This window comes from Balaenoptera acutorostrata, chromosome 11 (assembly GCF_949987535.1).
Source record: "Balaenoptera acutorostrata chromosome 11, mBalAcu1.1, whole genome shotgun sequence".
NCBI classification, from domain to species: Eukaryota; Metazoa; Chordata; class Mammalia; order Artiodactyla; family Balaenopteridae; genus Balaenoptera; species Balaenoptera acutorostrata.
The window spans coordinates 90571415-90593295 of record NC_080074.1 but is presented as its reverse complement, the minus strand read 5'-3'; positions in this window follow the sequence as shown (position 1 = coordinate 90593295).

The window sequence follows — 21881 nt, the reverse complement described above, 5'->3', positions numbered from 1 at the left end:
CAGTTTACCATCCAGGCCTGCCACCTCCACCTCTAGGCATCCACTCCCTGTGCCCTGCCTCCTAAGATGTCAGCAGACCCACTGCCTCTGATTGAGATGGATCTGTCTTCTGCTTAGGTCCCACCCTTCTCCCATTTCTCCCTTCCTCAGGTGCCTGTGCACCGGATCCCCTGCCACAAGTCTTTGTGTGTTTCCTGCTACCCTACATGATGTTGTCCAGTTGGCTTGTTGTGGAGAAGGGGAGGGAAGGGAAAGTGGTTAGGAAAAGGCTCAAATTCATTTCACTCATTTCCTTAAAAGCTGTTTCCTCCCCTTCCAGACCCGAGATTCTTGAAATGAGGACAGAAATTGGAATTCTGTCAACTTTGTATTCCCTATCCCTTATAAACTGCCGTGCGTGCAGTAGGCATCAGTAAATTGCTGATGAATTAGTAAACTGGTCTTTCCTCTGAATTCATACTCTTGACTCACTTTGGACATTTCCATCATTTCCTTTCATGATAGTCATCTGGAAGACCTTACTGATGACTGTCTACTTTCTAACGTTGAGCTGATGAGCATACCTTGGGTTTAGATGCCTGGCGCAGCAGGAGGACCATTATGGCAGAATGGAAGGATGAATGCTTCATGTGGACTCCAAACTCCTTTCATGTTTTCTTTGATGAGAAGTATGTTCACAGTCCTTTTGGGTCTCCTCCGAAGTGGCATAAGCAGCCAGCTTTAGGGTAAACCCATTCCTGATTCATTGATTTTGTTTATTTCAATGAAGGATTTGGGGTACTTCTACTAAGTCCTTAATTTAAAAAGCAATAGTCTTCTCAAATTTAAAAATTTCTGCTATAGCTACAAACTGTACACATTATTGTTTTGTGTATATTAAATTGTTCTATATAATCAGTTAGTTGAATATTTATCTCTTCTACTAAATCATAAGTTTTTGAAGACAGAGACCAGACTGTTATTTATTTATTTTAATTAATTTTTATTGGAGTATAGTTGATTTACAATGTTGTGTTAGTTTCTGCTGTACAGCAAAGTGAACCAGTTATACATATATCCAGACTGTGTTCACTTTAAAGTGTACCACAATAACTGTTTTACCTTTGTGTAATTTTTAGACTAATGCTTGACAATGACTAGATGCCCAATAAATATTTATTGAAATAAATAAAATAAGTTATAGTCGTGTGTTCTAGAGCATGGCTGATTTTCATCTATCTCACTATGAAAACATAGGTGATGTTAAATAAAATTTAAGTCAACATTTAATAAAATAGCTGATTATCCAATTTGGATTACCCATACCCTTAGGACCCATTCTCTACTTTATTCTGATAAATTCTAGATATTTCTGTCCTAGTTAAGTGATAAATGAACTTGTTTGTTTCTTACCTCAAGTAGAGTCATACATTGGGGGAGATACCATGGATTACTGTCACAGTAATAAACTAATCTGCTGGTATGGAAAGTGGTGCTATGGGGAAAAAGCTCTAGCAACTGTGGCAGAGTAGATAGTAAAAAAAAAAAAAAAATCCAGAATATTTAAATTCTCTTAAAATTTTATTTATTTGGCTTTAGTAAGAGAAAAGGAACTGTAGTTTTTATATTTAAACTACAGTTGATTGCAGAAACTCATACCATAGATAGGATGGTATATTTGATGCATGTTCTTACTGCTTCTCTCCATGGCAGATATTACTAGTCTGTTATAGCATTTTTTTCTTTCTGATATTGGATTCTCTCTCTGAAGTTTTCTCAATATAATGTTCCAGAGAAATACTACCAGTCAATTAGAATTGATACTTGAGTTGAAACTTTTTGGTATGCCAGCCATAGAATTTTAGAGCTACACATTGTCTCTGCCCCACCAGACTTGTATGTCTTCACCATCAGATCTAGAGTAAGTATCACTAAAAACCCTGTGTCTGGGCTTCCCTAGTGGCGCAGTGGTTAAGAATCTGCCTGCCAATGCAGGGGACACGGGTTCGAGCCCTGGTCTGGGAAGATCCCACATGCCACGGAGCAACTAAGCCCGTGCGCCACAACTACTGAGCTTGCGCGTCTGGAGCCTGTGCTCCGCAACAAGAGAGGCCGCGATAGTGAGAGGCCCACACACCGCGATGAAGAGTGGCCCCCGCTTGCCACAACTAGAGAAAGCCCTCGCACAGAAACGAAGACCCAACACAGCCAAAAATAAATAAGTAAATTAAAAAAATTTAAAAAAAAAAAACCCTGTGTCTACCACAGAACATCTCATTTTTTCTTATATTTTTAAGTCTGCACTAATGTTAGCTTCTCTAATTTCTGAAGGTTCCAGGTTTGGAAGTTTATAGATAGCACAGCTTTTGGTGTAAAAAAATTATCATTCTTTTTTAATCTTTCCCCATTCTCTCCTTTAATACCATTTGTGAAAACTTTACCATTCTGATTCAATATAAGGCTTTTCATATTTAATCATCATAAAGTTTGAGCTATGATAGAGCTTGACTAATGATATTCATAGTAAATCTTATTTTTAAATGTTTATCCTGACCATTGAGTTGATGATGCAGGTATAAATAAAAAGATGTTTAAACATGCTATGTGGTTTTGCTTTTTGCCTTGCCTTTTGCTAGCATCTGGGATCAATCAAACCAGCATGCAGCTGGGTAGAGGTAAAGTATGTTATGCATAACATTTCTTTTCTTTTCTTTTCTTTTTTTGCAGTATTGTATGGAAGTGACTCTTTCATTATTTATCATCCACATCCAACAGAAAACCAACTTCTCAGAAGTGTTATGACTGACTCTTGGACCGTAATAAAAGTAGGTAATGTCACAAAGGATTTGTCCATTTAGGTCAGGCTGACCAATCGTTAGTTAAAATCAATCAGTTAAGTTGTATTACATGTTTTCTCAGTTGAGCTTTTAGAACTTTTCATATAGTAATGGTTAGTCCTTCCCACTGCAGGCCAGTTGTAATCAATAGCCAGGACATTGTTCCACATAAGGGTGATGAAGTAAATATAGTGCCCTTCATCTGCTTTAATCAAGGTTCATGACACGGCAGAGGAGACAGTTCCTCACAAGAACATCTGGCAGCCAGAGGGGTAATGTAGGTTGGCTTCAGATGGGAATGTTTGGAATTACTTAGTTGGAACAACACAGTGTGTCAGCATTAGCCCACATATAATCAGAACAGTTCCTGTGATGTGCAGGGAAACTGAATAGCTGAGACCCACATGCTAGTCTCCCTTTATGGCTAGAAGCCCAGAAATGCCAATGGGAACTGCACACGTTGACTGGAGGAGAAGATGTGACCTACCCCTTGTATTGGGGTTCCAAAGCCTCACTTGGTAGATCTGGCACAGTTTTTAAAAAGTTGTGTATTGATGGGAGTTTTTCTCTTTAAATCTAGGATAATGCCGATGTTCATTCATTTCTTGCTTTCATGGAAAAAACAAACAAACAAACAAACAAAAAACTAGTGACTATGGCTCTGATTAGTCTTTCACCAAAACTAATTTGCCTCAATAAGATATTTTAATAATACTTCCTTTAATAGGTATTTTTTTAGCTAGCAGTGTGAGAGAAAAATGATGGCTTAGGATGACATGGGGGCCCTCTAAATACTCTGGATATTTATTTGCTTGTGCTTTCAGGTAATAACAGAGGTCATCCTTAAGTTCGAGGCCTAGTTTACTCTTAACCCTACGTCAATCCTAGGAAATCTTTAAAAACAAAAAATGGTGAGGCAGAATAGGAGGAATTACATCATGGGTTTAAACTTTTAAAAAATCAAGAAAAGATGAGATTGATAAAGACAAAGATTGAGGCTTTTGGGACTGTACCCCACAATAAAAGGCTTAGTGGGTCTTTTCTGGTTCATTCTCTGTCTTGAGCAAGATTCTCTTCTCTGCTTGTTTACTGTTTAGTTTTTTAGTTTTTTGTTTTTTTAGATTTTTTTTTTTGGTCCCTAAATTTTCCTTTGTTGCTGAGTCAGTGTTACTTTTCGCTATACGTAGTTGAAATCTGACTATAGGTCCTTACCAAGTAGAAATTTGCTTTTACATATCAAAATAAATCTGGAGATGGGCAGTTAGGGATGGTACAATGGCTTGAAGTAACTGCACTCTTGAACCAAACTTGGATCCACTCTCCTGCGTGCAGCAAAGCCGATCTACTGACACTGGTTTCTGGTGAAGGAAAGTACAGTGTTTATTGCAGGGCACCAAGCAAGGAGAACAGGCAGCTCATGCTCAAAAGATTTGAATTCCCTGATGGCTTTTAAGGAAGGGGTTTCAAACACAGTGTGAGGGAGGGGGCCGCAGAGTGCCCCATCAGCTTGTGCTCAGTTCTTGGATTGGTTGGCATCAAGGTGAAGTTTTTTTTTTTTTTTTTTTTAATGTATTTTTGGCCGTGTTAGGTCTTTGTTGCTGCATGTGGGCTTTCTCTAGTTGCGGCGAGCGGGGGCTACTCTTCATTGCAGTGCATGGGCTTCTCATTGCGGTGGCTTCTCTTGTTGTGGAGCATGGGCTCTAGGGCACGCGAGCTTCAGTAGTTGTGGCATGCAGGCTGGGTAGTTGTGGTTCATGGGCTCTAGAACGCAGGCTCAGTAGTTGTGGCGCATGGGCTTAGTTGCTCCACGGCATGTGGGATCTTCCCGGACCAGGACTCGAATCTGTGTCCCCTGCATTGGCAGGCAGATTCTTAACCATGGCACCACCAGGGAAGCCTGAGGTAAAGTTTTGAGCGTCGTCAACCTTCTGGTTTCGATCGGTCTGGGGCCTAAATGCTTGCAGTCAGCAGTTTTCATCTAGTGGGGGTCTGTTTCCTGTAAAAACAACTTAGGAATGTGTGTCAGACCTTTTTCTGTGTCTTTCAGGGAACTGGGAATTCGGTGATTCTGCCATGTGTTGGATTTAGAGTCTAAATTGTTATCAGTTTCCCAGCCCAACATGTATTCTTTGTTTCTACATCTTCACATTTCCTAATCATTAACTCTTGAGACAGCCTTTTGAGATTCAGGGGAGCCCTGGAAGACTAAAGCAACAGCCTTTTACTTCAAAGAACAGAGACACAGGGGCTTGTATATGGATTCAGAATCATTAAGGACCCAGATTTTTTTTTTTCTTCCCATGCTAAAAAGCCCATGCTTTGTGTGTGGCTTTATCCTGAAGTTCACAACACAATGGCTCCATCTCTAGGTATCACATTCATGTTTCAGGCAGAAAGAAGGAGCAAGGTTGAACAGAAAGGCATGTGTTCACTGTATATCACTTTTAAAGTATTTTTTTTAAACGTTTCTTTAATTAATTAATTTATTTATATTTTTATGTTTGGCTGTGTTGGGTCTTCGTTTCTGTGCGAGGGCTTTCTCCAGTTGCAGCGAGCAGGGGCCACTCTTCATCGCGGTGTGCGGGCCTCATTCTGTCACGGCCTCTCTTGTTGCGGAGCACAGGATCCAGACACGCAGGCTCAGTAGTTGTGGCTCACGGGCTTAGTTGCTCCGCGGCATGTGGGATCTTCCCAGACCAGGGCTCAAACCCGTGTCCCCTGCATTGGCAGGCAGATTCCTAACCACTGCGCCACCAGGGAAGCCCGTATATCACTTTTTAATCAGGAAAACAACAGGTTTTACAGAAACTCCTCCCAGTAGATTTCCCCTTACATCTTTTTGGACATAACTGTGGTCCTTTGGCTTTAGCATCAAATCAGATTTTGAGGGAGATGAGCATTTTTAATTTGGCACATTGCCACTCCAAAGAAAATTGTAATTCTGTAGGTAGTGATGAAAAGGAATAGAGATAGTATGCAGGCAACTAGCAGCATCTGTCCCAGTTGTTAACTAAAGTCAGCTTCAGAACATTCTTGCTTTTTTTTCCCATCAGGAAAGTGGCATATATAATACCAAATTGCAGTGATCTCTTAGCTCAACTAAACTGTTCTTGATGCTTCCACAAGTTCTCTTTCTAAACCACAGATCTGGTTAGGTCACTCCCAATGCCTTCAAGGAGCAATCTGGATTCCTTTAACATAACATACATGATCTGGCTCTGCTTCCCTTCCCAACCTCTCTTCCCGCCACTTGCCTACACATGCTCTGTGCACAGGCCTTCTAAACCACATGTAGTACTGAAAAGCCCACATTTTCTTTCATGTCTCCATGTATTTGCATGGGCTGCTTCACTTGCTTGCATTATCTGTCCCCAGAGTGTTGTGAAATAAGTTGGTTTTTTTTTCCTTTTTTTGCAAGGCTCTGCACCATTGTGGACCTAGTTGGCTACTGCTTCCTCTGTCACCGTACAGTGTTTTGAACATGAATCTAGTATGCTTTCACTCTTTTAACGTTGTTTGTCAGCCCCACTATACTGTGAGTTGAAAAAGGGATCAAATCTAATTTACTCATGTCTTATTCATATGATTAATGCAGTGCCTGGCATAGAGTAAGCCGTTGATAATTGCTTCTTGGATGAGTGAATGAGTCAACTAATCAGCAGGGCACATCACTGTTTTAAGGGTCTCTGCCTGCATGTAAAACCTCACACTCTATAGTAAGACTAGAGTAAACCTGCATAAATGCTCTTCATGAATGTGTTCATGTCCATCTAACTGTTATGATATACCTTTGTGTGAACATGTTGTATAAATACCATGTAATGCTTACAAGACCTATTCTTTAATGTTTTCTACAGCACATGTTTAAAGATCTTAGATATACTATTTAGGACCTGCAGTGGTCATGTAACAGGGAGAATGCCATCCAAGGCTGACATCACTAAGGCCTACAGAAATCCGAGGTCCACACATTGCTAGGTCCAAGAACTACATACGCATTTGCTTTTCTTGCACGAATTCTAAAATGAAGTAGCAGAAGTTGCATAGAAATTGTACAATTTACTCATCCACTTAGAGAAAGTCAGATGTTTATTAGGTTTTTATTAAGTAGTTTTTATTTATATACATTTTAAGATATTATTGTCAATTACATTTTGAAGGAACTGTGCCCAGAATTATTCAATCAAGTCTTCCATGTCAGATATTGCTTTGAAATATTTTTACCTTCAATCTTCTGGTGAACAGCCTCCTGTGTTTTTTTCTTTTTTATGTCCATTTTTATAATTTTCTTTAAAAATATTTATCTCTTGTGTGCAGTTGTTTGTGTTTAGTTCATGGAGTCATTTCTGTGCTTTCATTTAGGAAAGTGTATCTCTTGCATAAATTCACACGAGACTAATAATAAGTTCAAAGTCTCAGATTTTACCATAGGGTTCATGTTTGTGAAAACTTTCAGAGGAAAGAAACTACAAGCATTTGTTGTAGGGGAAGAAAATTCTGTACTTTTGATTCTTCTGTTTCCGGTGACAGTGAATGCGTGTGGCTCACAGAGACTTGGAGATATTTTCTCAGGAATAAAGTTTTGGTATGATGTGTTTATTCAGTACTCAAGTACCTGTGAATAGGATGATACAGTTGACCCTTGAATAACGTGGGTTTGCACTGCACGGGTCCACTTATACAGGGATATTTTTCAATAGTAAATATTATCGTACTACATGGTCCGTTGGTTGAATGGTTGGTTGAATCTGAGGATACAGAGGGCTAACTATGAGTTATATTCGGATTAACTCTCCACGTTGTTCAAGGGTCAGCTGTACTTCTCTCTTTGGCACTGAGCATAAACTTGACTTCAGAAGAGAATGTGGGATGGAAGACGAAGGCGTTCTCTTTCTTTTTCCACACTTGTATATGTAGAGCATGATATTGGAAAGAAAGAATTAAGCAAAATATTTTACATTACTGCAACATTGTCAAGTTTCAGAACTTTTTTTTTCTTCTTTTCATATTACAATTCAGGTCACTCTAGCCTAATTACCTTTCTCCAAACTCCTATAGTACTTGGTCTGTATAATAAACCTCATCCTTTCTATGGATTGCTTTATATGGTTTTCTAGTTGTTTCCAATTTTGTCTTCTTGATGTTATTGAATGTCAAAGACAGAACAAGGCTGGTTTCAGAGTGGGCCTCTTATTTCTCGAACACATCCATTTGTGGAGATGAGATAGACATTACATAATGATTTTAATGTGTCACATTTCCATAGTGCTCACCTTCAGAACTTCAAAATGCTCTTTTTTGGGGGGCAGAAATAAAGATCGCAGATTGCATTTTCTTTAATAAACTTTATTATTAACCATATGTTATAGAGGAACAGAGATTGGAGCTATTTGCCTTTGATTGTACAGCTAGTGTTAGAAATGCAAGAAGCTTCACATTTCTTGACTTTCTAAACTAAACCAAAGTAGTGTGAGCCTTGAGAGTTGCATGAGTCCTCCTGAGCAGGTCTCAGACAAGCTCTGGTGCCGGCTCATTGCCAAGATTGGTAAACATAGACACTCTTGCTGTGGTCGCTGCCAGACACGGTGAGATGAATGTGCTTGGTCAAAGCTTGAGGGTAGCTTGGTAATATTCCATTTGCAAACAGATTGCTGGTGCTTGACTTGACAAACACACACACACACACACACACACACACACGCGAAGAAAAGTAAACAATGGCCAATTCTATTTCGTAAAATAATCCTCAAGTCAACAATCTACAAGGGAAATTTGGAAAGCATTTATTTTTCTGGCCTTCCTCTCATGATAGCCCACAAGAGGGATCCTGGCTTTCTGAAAAGCTCTGTGATTGAGGTTTTTTCCTAGTCATTTACAGAGCATATGGTTGTCGTATTCATGAAAATGCCAGTAATTAGCAACGCTGTTCAAACACATTGGCAACTGTTAGCTTAACACATATCATGATTTCAAAGGTAGAAAAAAATAAACAACACTCAAAAATACTGTGCTTAACATTAAGAAATTATCAAACTAATAAGTAGAAAGTCCCACTAAACTGAGTAATCTTAAAATAATCATAAGAGTACAATTACAATGCTTTCTGAACATACACAATATAACCTTATTTATTACTTCTGGACTTTAAATCTCGAAGAGAATTTCCATAAGCATTTGCATTTGTTTTGATCTTTACAAACTTGGAGAAAGGTAGATTAAGTATTAATATCTCTATGTATGAATGGAGAGAAACAATTTCTCAAGATCAAACAAGGGGGGTGGTTATTGTTTGATTGTTTGTTTCCTCTGAGACTTGCTCTGTTTCACCCATTCTGCCTTTCCTTAATTTTTTTTTAGTCTCAGATGGGAGATTCCCATTCTAGATGAAAATAGGCTTTCTGCCTATTATTTCTGCCTCATTGTTTATACGTTTATTATTGAATGCCCCTTTTCTCTTTATATCTTAATTTCTTCATCTGCCACATGCAGATAATTATAGCACTTACCTCTTAAGGCTATCAGGTGAGGATGTGAAATAAAATACACCATATACTAGGATGCTCTGATTAATTTCCACATTTGCTTCACACTCATCCACACCAGGCATGCATGGGACATGCAAAATGTGCACACACGTCTACATTCATACTCCAGTCCGATCAGTTGTGGTGCTGCTGAGGCTGGGTGAAGCCAAGCCTCAGTTTTTCCATGAGAATTGCAGCAATAGCACCTGTAGCAGGGGTTTTCAAACTTTTTGTTTCAGAACCCTTTTACGGTCTCTATTTTTTTTTTGGCCGCGCTGTGCAGCATGTGGGATCTTAGTTCCCCGATCAGGGATCGGACCCAGGACCCCTGCATTGGGAGTGTGGAGTCTTAACCACTGGACCACCAGGGAAGTCCCCCCTTTTACAGTCTTAAAAGTTATTGAAATTCCCCAGAGGTCCCTTGCTTTTTTGTGGGTTATATCTACTAATATTATATATTAAATATTAGAAATTAAAACAGAAAAATTTTGAATATGTATCTATTTATAAATAACAATAATAGACCTGTTACATGTTAACATAGACAACTTTTTTTCCTTTCTTGATTGAAGTATAGTTGATTTACAATGTTGTGTTAGTTTCAGGTGTACAACAGAGTGATTCAGTTATACATATTATTTATCTATTCTTCTTCAGATTCTTTTCTTTTATTGGTTATTACAAGATATTGAGTATAGTTCCCTGCGCTATACAGTAGGTCCTTGCTGGTTATCTATTTTATATATAGTAGTGTGTATCTGTTAATCCCAAACCTCTAATTTATCCTCCCCAAGCCCTTCCCCTTTGGTAACCGTAAGTTTGTTTTCTATGTCTGTGAGTCTGTTTCTGTTTTGTAAATAAGTTCATTTGTATCATTTTTTTTAGATTCCACGTGTAAGTGGTATCATATGATAATTGTCTTTCTCTGTCTGGCTTACTTCACTTAGCATGATAATCCCTAGACAACTTTTTTTTAAAAGACAGCTATATTTTTTTTGCAACAAAAGAATTTAGTAAGAAAATTTGGCTGAGGCTTTCTGAAATCTGTTCTGTGTCCTCATAGGGAAGGAGCCCGAGGGGCCTTGCCTTGGCTGTGACACATTTAAACATGCATAGACAGACATACCTCTTACAAATCTGTCTCTGTGATTGGGCACAGACTGCACAATTATGCAAATAAAGCAGGTGGAAATTGTAAATGGTATTATATGATCTGTTTATTCACTCTGCTAATAAATCACAGGGAGGCCTTCCTTCCATATATTTGTGCTTTATTTGTGCTTTAATATCCTTTAACTCAATTTTAGATTATAGCGGTGATTCTCAATATAAAATAACTGAGAAATAGTGCTTCCATGAATCAATAACACTAAAAATGTGACAAGAATACAGAAATGGAGAGCATTTTAAGTTAGTTATATTTTATAGAAATATTTATATATTATTTATATAATATATTTATATATATTTCAGTTATATATATATATATAGTATATATAGATACTGGTCTTCTCATTACATAATAATGGTGGCTTATATTTACTTACTGCATGCCAGGCACTGTTTTAAATACTTTCCATGTTCTAATCCATTTTAATCCTCATAATAGCCCAATGAATTAGGCACTATTATTACTGGTTCTATAACCTTGGATAATTTCTTCAATCTTTCTGTGGGTAATAAGGGTTGCCTACTTTGCAGGATAACACATGTAAAGAGTCTAGCAGATGTTCTAGCACAAACTAGATGCTTAAAAAATAGTAATTATTATTTGCTGTCTCTTCCCTATTTTTCAGTACAGAACTGTCCAGGCATTAAACTCTCATGAAAGCAATGCTTCGATAAACTCACACTGAAAGGGAATAGAAAGGAGAAGAGAAAATAATATACAGGTTTTTTCCAATCTCTTTTTTTCTGCTTAGCTCTTGATTTCTTTTAGGTCTGTGTCCCTAGCCTTGTGCTTATTTTCCCAACTCTTAGTATAAACATAGCTCAACATCTGTGTTGCACAATCACGAGTACTTAAATAAAAAAAAAAAATCCCTGCATTTATTTCATTTATAGAGACCAGTCTTTCCTTTGAGAATATAATTGCTAACGTTTGGAATAATTCTTGAGAATTTCCGCAAAGCTGCTTGTATTTAAAATATTTTTCAAAAACATATGTGCATGTTTGCTTAAGCATATGCTGTATTTTTTTTATCAAAAGCTGTTGATTAATATTTACATAAATATAGCATGCAAAGAGATCAGTCATTTTTCTCTGCGGCAGATATGCCTGGAAAATATCCCTTTGTTACCATTTGAGCATGTTAACTATTGGCAGTAGGATAGCAAAATCTATTTGTTTGACCTCTGTGGATTTAGATGCGTCTATTGGTGGGTAGAACTCGCCTCTATAGCTCTTAATTTAGACTGAGTTTATGTTGTCAAAAACAGCAAATCCCCAAAGAGTTTGGTATTTTGAGCTTTCTGACTGTTCAAAAATTGCATGCAATCCTATCATCCGTGCAGAAATTACATAGTAGAAATAGACAGGTAGGTAGGTAGATAGAATTAAATGAGGGATATTTGGGTTGATTTTAAGACCTGGTATCTCATATTTTTCAGGCTCAGAACTCACAGTCAATTTCACTAAGTGTCAAAGCCCTGTCTTTTTCTCTGAGGGCTCTGGCTGCAGTGCTGTTTGGAGCATATCATCACCAGGGGACTCTGTGTTTTAGTTCATTGATCTAATCTCTTATAAAATTGAATATACACAATGCTGCCAAACATGCAATGGCCTCTCAGGTGAGCACTGGTTTAAATTTCCAGCCTTTGTGCTGGCTGCTCCCAGGGCTGTAGCCAAACATCGTCACTCATTCTTTCTCATTATATAGTGAGTTTTATGTCTCTGTAGCTTTGCAGTTTCTGATTCTCATCAAGATGATACTTTCATAAAGTTCATCTCAAATGAAATATATTCTTTAAAGCTTTTCCTTCCTTATTCCCCTTTAACCTCCTAGATCTCTTTTGGTGGAACACACTCTTATGCCACTTCTTATCTTTTGCCTTATTGTATACAGACATACCTTGGAGTGGCTTCAGTTCCAGGCCATCACAATAAACCGAATATCACAATTAAGTGAGTCACATGAATTTTCTGGTTTCCTGGTGCTTATAAAAGTTATGTTTACCCTATACTGTAGTCTATTAAGTGTACAATAGCATTATGTCTAAAAACAACAATGTATTTACCTTAATTAAAAAATACTCTATCGGGACTTCCCTGGATCAGGGAACTAAGATCCCGCATGCCACGTGGCACAGCCAAAAAAAGAAACTTTACTGATAAAAAATGCTAACCATCATTTGAGACTTCAGAGAGGCATAGCAGTAACATCAAAAATCACCGATCACAGGTCACCATAACAAATATGAAAAAGTTTAAAATATTGTGAGAATTATCAAAATGTGACACAGAGACACAAAGAACAAATGTTGTAAAAATGTAGTATCTGTGAAGTGCAAAAAAATGCAGTCTGCCTGTAATTATTATCTTGTCTGATTTCTCCTACTAAATTTCAGGTCCTTGCAAAATATGAGCTCTGTGTCCTCCCATCTTTATATTAGCTACACGGTTCAATGCAAAGCTATTCATATAATAGAAACAAAAAAGATCTGCCTAATTCAATGTGGCCTAAACTTGTCAAATAATCATCATTCTGGTAAAAAATTCAGATTCTCAGGCACTTGAGTAATTCTGATTCATTAGATTTAGATGGAGGCCCAAGAATCTACACTTTTAGAAGCTTTCCAAATGATTCTGATGATTAACTAAATTTTAAAAACATGGGATCAGTTGAATAAAAATTAATATTTATGTCTCCTGATTACTATTTGAAAAGGAATATTTCTCAGAAAGGCCGGATTTTTAATGTGTTTATTTATTGAGGAAAACGTATTTAAGCAAGGTCTCTAATGGTAAATGGGATGTTATAATTTGTTAACATCTTCACTCTGAAGTCCTTTAAAACAAACGTTGTTAGGTTTTATTTTGTTCTTCTTGGTCTTCATGAGATGGCGTTTTGCCATGATGGCATTTGACCAGTTTGTTGTCGGGATCTAAGCTGGGAAGGCAGAAATTAGAGGAAGAATGTTGGTACTTGAGAGAAAAGAGGATCAGCTACAAGGGGAAATGTCTGAAGACTGTTTCTTTAGAACCACACTTGCTCTGTGGAGCAATGTGTACCCTTGAGTGAACTCTGATTTGGCCAAGAGGCCCATGGCCCTGCATCTCTCACTGACTTCCACAGGCAGTTTTAAGCCGCTGGCGAGTGCTCTGGAGGGTGAGCCCATGATATCCTGCCCTCGAAGTGATTACTGCCGGCTTTTCTCTTGATGCTGCAGCCAGCACCAAGAGGATGCTGGGAGCCGTACCTGCTGATCCGGTGCTGGCACTGGCTGCCTTGGCTAAAGGCACGAAGAGGAGGAATTTACTTCTTTTATGTACAAATAAAAATGTCCAATAATTTAGGGCAACCATGGGAATTTCCTTTTTAGAAAAATATTGCAAAAGAAAGTTCTAGGATTAATGAGTATAAATGGTCTCCTGGCAGTAAATTTTCTGAGTATAACTTGTGTAATGTGTTTGGAACCAAATCTTTTGGGGGAAAAGAGATCATCTTAATTTAATTGGCGCTACTGGCAAGGATACTGTTAATGAAGCAGCTGTCTTTCTCTCTGCTTCCCTGAACATGTTAATTGCAAGCACATTTCTTTCCTTTGATCAGAAGTAGGATAGTTAATACATCTCCAGGAATTGGACTCCTCAATTTTCTAACAAAGTTTTAATGGATATTTTTGTCAGCAGACTTTTTGTGTGTGTGTGTGTAAAAAGGGTCTCACTTGATGTGTGTGCCTTTATGTTCCTCTTCAGACTCCCAAGGAAGGCTAAATGGTTTGGACCCTGTGGGGATTATCTCCTGATTTAAGCTTGTATTTGGATATCCACAATAATGCCCCCAGTAGTGATGAACTGGGGCGGGGGTAGGTAGAAAGGGCAGGGGCTTTAGAGCATGATGGAGCTGGGCTCATATCTTGTGTGACTTTGGGAAAGCTACTCCACCTCTCTGGGACAAAAGGAAGAAAATTGGGTCATTTGTAGAGATGTTGATGGACCTAGAGACTGTCATACAGAGTGAAGTAAGTCAGAAAGAGAAAAACAAATATCGTATATTAACGCATATATGTGGAATCTGAAAAAATTGGTATAGACTATCTTATTTACAAAGCAGAAATAGAGACAGATGTAGAGAACAAGCATATGGATACCAAGGGGGAAAGGGGGAGGGTGGGATGAATTGGGAGATTGGGGTTGACATATATACACTATTGATACTATGTATAAAATAGATAACTAATGAGAACCTACTGTATAGCACAGGGAACTCTACTCAGTGCTCTGTTGTGACCTAAATGGGAAGGAAATCCAAAAATGAGGGGATATACATATATGTATTGCTGATTCACGTTGCTAACACAATATTGTAAAGCAACTATACACCAATAAAAATAAAAAATAAATAAATAAGAAGACAGTACTTAATTCTTTGGGGTATTTTAAAAATTCAACGCTAAACCATTTGCAAAAAAGTCTTACGTGTATTTTGTGCCAAATGACAGATAGTCCCTGTGCTCTGGAAGTCACAAACGTGGGGGAAGATCAAGGTGGAAAAATCCAACCTAAGGTCTAGGGAAGGCACTTATATGCTCAGAGTTGCCAGGAATACCCAGCTCCACTTGATGTGAGCAGAAAGCAATCCTAGAGCACCCAGGGCCCTGCAGAAGGAAGATATGGATTCACATTGTTATAAAGCAGAAACTAACACACCATTGTAAAACAATTATACCCAATAAAGATGTTAAAAAAAAAATTGAGAGAAAATAATCATCACTTTCAAATGAAACATTTGCAGTACTTAATTAAAGTCAAAAGTAAAAGTAATAGAGTAAAAATTTTAGAATCACAGAGTATATTATTTACTACATAGAGAATAAAATCATTAATGCTTTAAAGGTGAGTTTTAACTTTTCAACAGCTTTCAAATACTGAACCACTTCTGTCTTTGCCTATAAACAAATTATTTATTGTGCTTGTTTTGCAATTTTTTGATGACTTGTATGCTTCTGGGCCACTGTTAGAGTATCTTTGTTTAGTGACACCTCTAAGATTTTATAAGGGTATCATGAATAGAGTTCTACCAATCCAGAAAACTTAGGTCTAAAATAACCACAGTTTGTCAATTAACAATGCAGCAGGCAATCTTTCATTATCTCAGCTATTTTACAATTCTGGAAGTTGTAGAAAACTGATAGCAATGTAAATGACTCGTCCATAGATATGCAAATTATATCCAATGTAATGAAACATTATTTCTCTCTGGGTTTTTTGCCAGTTTTGCATCTATTTCTAAGTTAATTCAGATCCCTGATGACCTATATTTGTGTCTGCTCTTTGCATTCTCCTGCAAATGATTAGAACATCTTAGTGGTTTCCTAGTTAATTAATGAGTTAAATAAAATTTTTGACCCAGATTCAAAAAAAACAAAAAACAATGCAGCAGGACCGAGATTAGGGTGTGGAGAATGAGGCCAGGGCATGCACCTGCAGGGTTGGACGTTCTCTGTGGTTAGTAGAATAATGGCCCCCAAGGATGACCAAGACCCAATCAGTGGAACCTGTGAGTATATTACCTTAAGTGGCAAAAGGGACTTTGCAGGTATGATTAAGTAAAGGACCTTGATATGGGGAGACTGTGTTGGATTGATTGGATTGGATTTGGTGGGGCCAGTGTAATCAGAAGTGTCCTTAAAAGTGGAAGAGGGAGGTCAGTCAGAGTGATGCATTGTGAAAAGGACTCAACCCCGGCGGGCTTTGAAGGTGGATGAAGGAGATCTTGCTCGAAGGAATTAGAGCAGCCTCAAGAAGCTGGAAAAGGCAAGGAATCGAATTCTCAGCTAGAGCCTTGAGAAGGAACCTGGGCCTACTGACATCTTTTTTTTTTTTTAGCCCAGTGAGATCCGTGTTAGACTTCTGGTCTACAGAACTGTAAGATAAGGTAATAAATTTGTATTGTGTGTGTGTGTGTGTTTTTTTTTTTTTAAAGGCATGGAGTATTACCACCATGGCATGCACAGGAGATACACCCAGTGGTTACTCATAGTGGTACAAGAGTATAGGTCCTAGAGCCAGGATTCAAATTCTGCCACTTACTGCTGTGTCTCCTTAAGCTAATTTCTTGACCTCTCTGTGCCTCTGTATTTTCATCTTATTTATTTATTTATTTATTTATTTATGGCTGTGTTGGGTCTTTGTTTCTGTGCGAGGGCTTTCTCTAGTTGCGGCAAGTGGGGGCCACTCTTCATCGCGGTGTGCAGGCCTCTCACTATTGCAGCCTCTCTTGTTGCGGAGCGCAAGCTCCAGAAGCGCAGGCTCAGCAATTGTGGCTCCCGGGCCTAGTTGCTCCGCGGCATGTGGGATCTTCCCAGATCAGGGCTCGAACCCGTGTCCCCTGCATTGGCAGGCAGATTCTCAACCACTGCGCCACCAGGGAAGCCCCTGTATTGTTTTAAGCAACTAAATTTGAGGCAATATGCTACAGAAGCCACAGAATACATATTCACTGATTTTATTTAAAATTTTGATATTTTGCTTGTCATGGATTTTTTTACATTAGTTTTGATTTAAAAGAACAGAACAAAACATTGCACTACAGTATTATTTATCTTGATTACTCAGGTTTCTGCACCCAAGGTGAGTGTCTCACTTGCCTCCCCCTATTCTTACTTCCTTATTTTTTGCCCCCAGGATATATCTTGTTTCAGCACAGTTAATATTGGTGCTGGTCTCTTGTAGAAAAATCATCAGCAAATTTGCCAATTGTCCTTTTTTGTCCAACCTGAAGAATGTCTTATAGTCTTATCTGAAGGTTTAACTTTGACGAACTATCATGAATGAATATTAGCGGTAGCATGGTAAAAGTATATGTGGAAGAACTGTTCTGTGGAATACCTTTATTATTCCTAGAGATCTTAAAACAGAATAATATGAGTGTGTTTCTGACGTTGAATTTTATAGCTCTATTTTATTACCTGTATGAAGGAACTTTTCAACGTAACTCAGTTTCAATGATTTACTTACTTTGTCCGAGAATAGTATCTTCTACTGCTTGGGCAACCCTAGGTTGAATTAGGGCTAAATTCCAGACTTGTGTCATAAACTGTCATCCTATAACTAGGGAAAGATCCAGCTCGCTTCATTTTCAGTTAGCATGAGAGTATATGATACCACCGTTAGACGCAAAAACTAATTTGCGTGCAGAAAAACAACCACAAAATAACAACAGCAACAGCAATAGCAATACCATTTATGGCGTTAAGTATTGAATTTTCATGTAATCCTCAAAACAGCTCTGCAAAGTATGTTCTGTTATCCCCATTTCTCACAAGCGGAAACTGAGGTTCAGAGAGATAATAAGTAAGAATAGCTAACACTAAAGTAGGGCCTGCCATATACACCGAGTACTTTTTTTTTTTTTCAATGCAGCATAACTCCCTGTGGTTTTTATTTTTAATTTTTAAAATTTATTTTAAATTTTTATTGAAGTATAGTTGATTTACAATGTTGTGTTAGTTTCAGGTGTACACATATCCACTCTTTTTTAGATTATTTTCCCATATAGGCCATGACAGAGTATTGAGTAGAGTTCTCTAGGGTTTTACATATATTCATTCATTTAACCCACCACCATTCTAAGAGGCATTGTCTCATTTTGCAGACAAGGAAATTGATAAAGTCATGCTGGTGGTAAAGAAATGGAGGAATTGGAATTCAAACTCAGATCTCTCCAATTTAAAAATGCCGTGCTCTTTTTCCTATGCCAGTTCACCCTAGAACCTTAAACCGGATTTGCACTAATCTCACTGATCTCATAACGGCAGTTACCTCTTCCCCTTCTCTGTGGAGATCATGTAGTCTGCCTTTTTGACAAATTCCAGGCACAGCTCTGGTCAGTTCCCTGGAAGGGGATTAGAGACTTGCCGTCCCACTTCCCGGGGCTCAGAGCATGGATGCAAACGCCACACCCTGAAGGTCTCCCTTGTTTGCTCCTAATCCTAGCAGTGCATGTGGCAAAGGGGTAAATTGCTTTTCTCAGAGAGGATTTACAATCCTGACAGCATGGCTTAAGCAAATCTTTATTGCCCTAGTGCCTTGGGAAAGGTATTATCTGACCAGGGTGTGTAGCTGATAATGCTGTTACATCAGTCGAATCTGTCATTGTGTTAAAGTACAGTCCGTAGAATTTGTTTTACTCTGCTTAGCAACACTTAGGGATATCTTTAAAGGGACACTTCAAAGTGAAGGTCATTTTGAAAATTTAACTCAGAATCTTATGGTTTTCCTATGTGATTTCTTCTACAAGTTACATTCAAATGTGAAAGGCTTTTTTTTTTTTTTTTTTTAAATCTTAAAAAAGTCACTGATTAAATTTAGGTGCTTTATTTAATGACACTTTTTTTTTTTTTTTAAAGAGTGAAATAGAAAGTCTTATTTATTTATTTATTTATTTATGGCTGTGTTGGGTCTTCGTTTCTGTGCGTGGGCTTTCTCTAGTTGCGGCAAGCGGGGGCCACTCTCCATCGCGGTGCTCGGGCCTCTCATTATCGCGGCCGCTCTTCTTGCGGAGCACAGGCTCCAGACGCGCAGGCTCAGTAGTTGTGGCTCACGGGCCCAGTTGCTCCGCGGCATGTGGGATCTTCCCAGACCAGGGCTCGAACCCGTGTCCCCTGCATTGGCAGGCAGATTCTCAACCACTGTGCCACCAGGGAAGCCCCTAATGACACATTTTTAATCTTTCTATTCCTTTTTGATTGTAACCTTAAGTTTATTTTGTAATGTGCATTATAGGAATTAAAAGTCTGGGCAATTTATATTTTAAACTAATATAAAGCTAACAATGACTATAACTTTTTCTCTGAGGTCAAACTCTTTATAACATATATCCTAAGATGCATACTAATTTCATATACATCAAAATATTGATTCACTTGGATGGTTCTACTTTTACACATTTAATATTTATTAATGATGGACAGAGGGTATCAATTTTGTAACATAAAACCGTCATAATGCAAAGAAGAGTGAAGAAAACAGTTGACCAGGAGTCCAAAGACCTGGTTTTGGTCTCATTCATCACTAGCTTTAAAATTGTACTTTTCTGGGTCTCAATTTACCCTTCTTTAAGATGCCATTAATAAGATATAGCCTTCCTATTTTACAGGGTAGATTAAAGAATAAAATGAGATAATTTGAAGATGAAATGTAGCATATACTTTGAGGTTTATTATTCTGGGGACTAAACATACTGATTTCATATTCACATTTGGTCACATCATAATTTGCATCATATATTGTGTTCTTGTATTTTTTTATGTATTGAACAAGTGACAATGAAATGAAGAGCATCTGATGTCAGGAAAAAGTTTGCTATTTTGAGAAGTGTACTGAACTGGCCTTTGGGGCCTTGACTTTGGCTCCATGCTCTATGACATCTAGTGCCTAGATTCTAACTCTGTCTTTGCTAGAGGTCATTTTACCTCTTAAGGCTTCAGTTTTCTCCTAAGTGAAAAAACATGGAGATTATACAAAATAATACCTAAAGTCCATTCTAGATCTAGTCACTCTTTTCTGCTGCCTTAGATCTTAAGTTTTAATGTCGGTCTTGGTTATCGAGGAGCATATTAAAGAATGAATACATTATTATCTCTATAATTTTACTTAAAGATATAAAATCCATACTTCTGAATGCACTGTTTTGTAAGACTCATTCACGTAATTTAAATTTGGTATCACAAGCTTCATCAAATTCATGTTTAGTATTACTATTTAAAAATAGCTAACAATTGTTAAGCATTTCTTTAGAGTGAGACACTTTGATGAACACTTTTTGTACATTGAATTAGATAATCCTAAATATAATCCTAAGTAGTAAGTGTGATGATTACCTCTGCTTTAGAAATGAGGAGGTTGAACCTGAGAAGGGTAAATTAAATTGTCAGGGTCACACAACTGTTAAGGGCCATCTGTGGTTTGAATCCGGATCTTTGTTCTACATTATGTCTAAAAGAGAATAAATTCTACCTTGTGAATTATCTCCTGATAGAGGCTTTCTTAGACTAATCAAATAGAAATTCTCTGTCTTAAGATATGAAGGACTGGGCTTCCCTGGTGGTGCAGTGGTTGAGAATCTGCCTGCCAATGTAGGGGACATGGGTTCGAGCCCTGGTCTCGGAAGATCCCACGTGCTGTGGAGCAGTTGGGCCCGTGAGCCACAACTGCTGAGCCTGCACGTCTGGAGCCTGTGCTCCGCAACAAGAGAGGCCGCGATAGTGAGAGGCCCACGCACCGCAATGAAGAGTGGCCCCTGCTTGCCGCAACTAGAGAAAGCCCTCGCACAGAAACGAAGACCCAACACAGCCATAAATAAATAAGTAAATTAAAAAAATATATATATAGCAGATAGGATTTCATTCAGGCATACTCATCAAACGAAATTCTTCCAGAGTCTTTTTTCCTTTTTTATTTCAACAACCAGAAACTCTTATATCCTGCTTTCTCAAGAGTGCTTCTTTTGTATCAGGAACAAATCTATTTCTTTCCTCTTGAAAAGTTATTACTATTTTTATGCTGCACATTAACTTTTCATTAAGTTTATCTTTTTATTCTGTTCCAGTGTTTCTTGTACATCCTGGTTTTAGCCAATAGTCCAGTATGAAACATATGACTAAATATATAAGTAAAATCTATTTATCCCTACATTTATTGGCTTGGCCTAAGGATGACTAGAAATTAAGTAACTGGAAGGTTTTAAGTCAGTATCCAGACAAAACAAAACAAAGTCCACAATTTTAGGTGTGAATCCTCTTTGTAAGACTAGTTATCTTTGCCTTATGTGTAGTTTTCAGGTATTTCCTAACTTTCTGTTAAACTGTGTAGTAAATCTTATCTTAAATTATGTTACTTTGCCAACTTAAAAAATGAATTAGAATTTTAAAAACTCAACAATGCATATTTCAGTTTTAGCAAATTTGTTTTATGATTTATAACAGAAAAAATATTTGGCATATATCTAGATCATCTTGGAAGATAATTTGTAACAATGAAATTGGCGTATGCAAGGGGACTTCTGAGAATGCTTAGCATAGCCCTGTTCAAACTTTAACACTTTTTGTTTGTAAATGGTTTATGGTCTTTTCATTATTTACAAATTTCTCCTCATCCTTATTTCATGTTTTGAAGTCACATTGTGTCACAAAGCAGGCGATGTTTTTGTTTTTTTTTTTCAAGGGAGAAAATCTAGCAGTTTAATAACATGGGAGAGACCCAGAATAACTGAGTAACTCCAGGAACAGTTTTCTTACAGTACTTATTAGTACCATTTAATTAGTGAACGAAGTTCTCAGTGGATATTTCAAGTTGATTTATGGTGCTTTCTTTCTT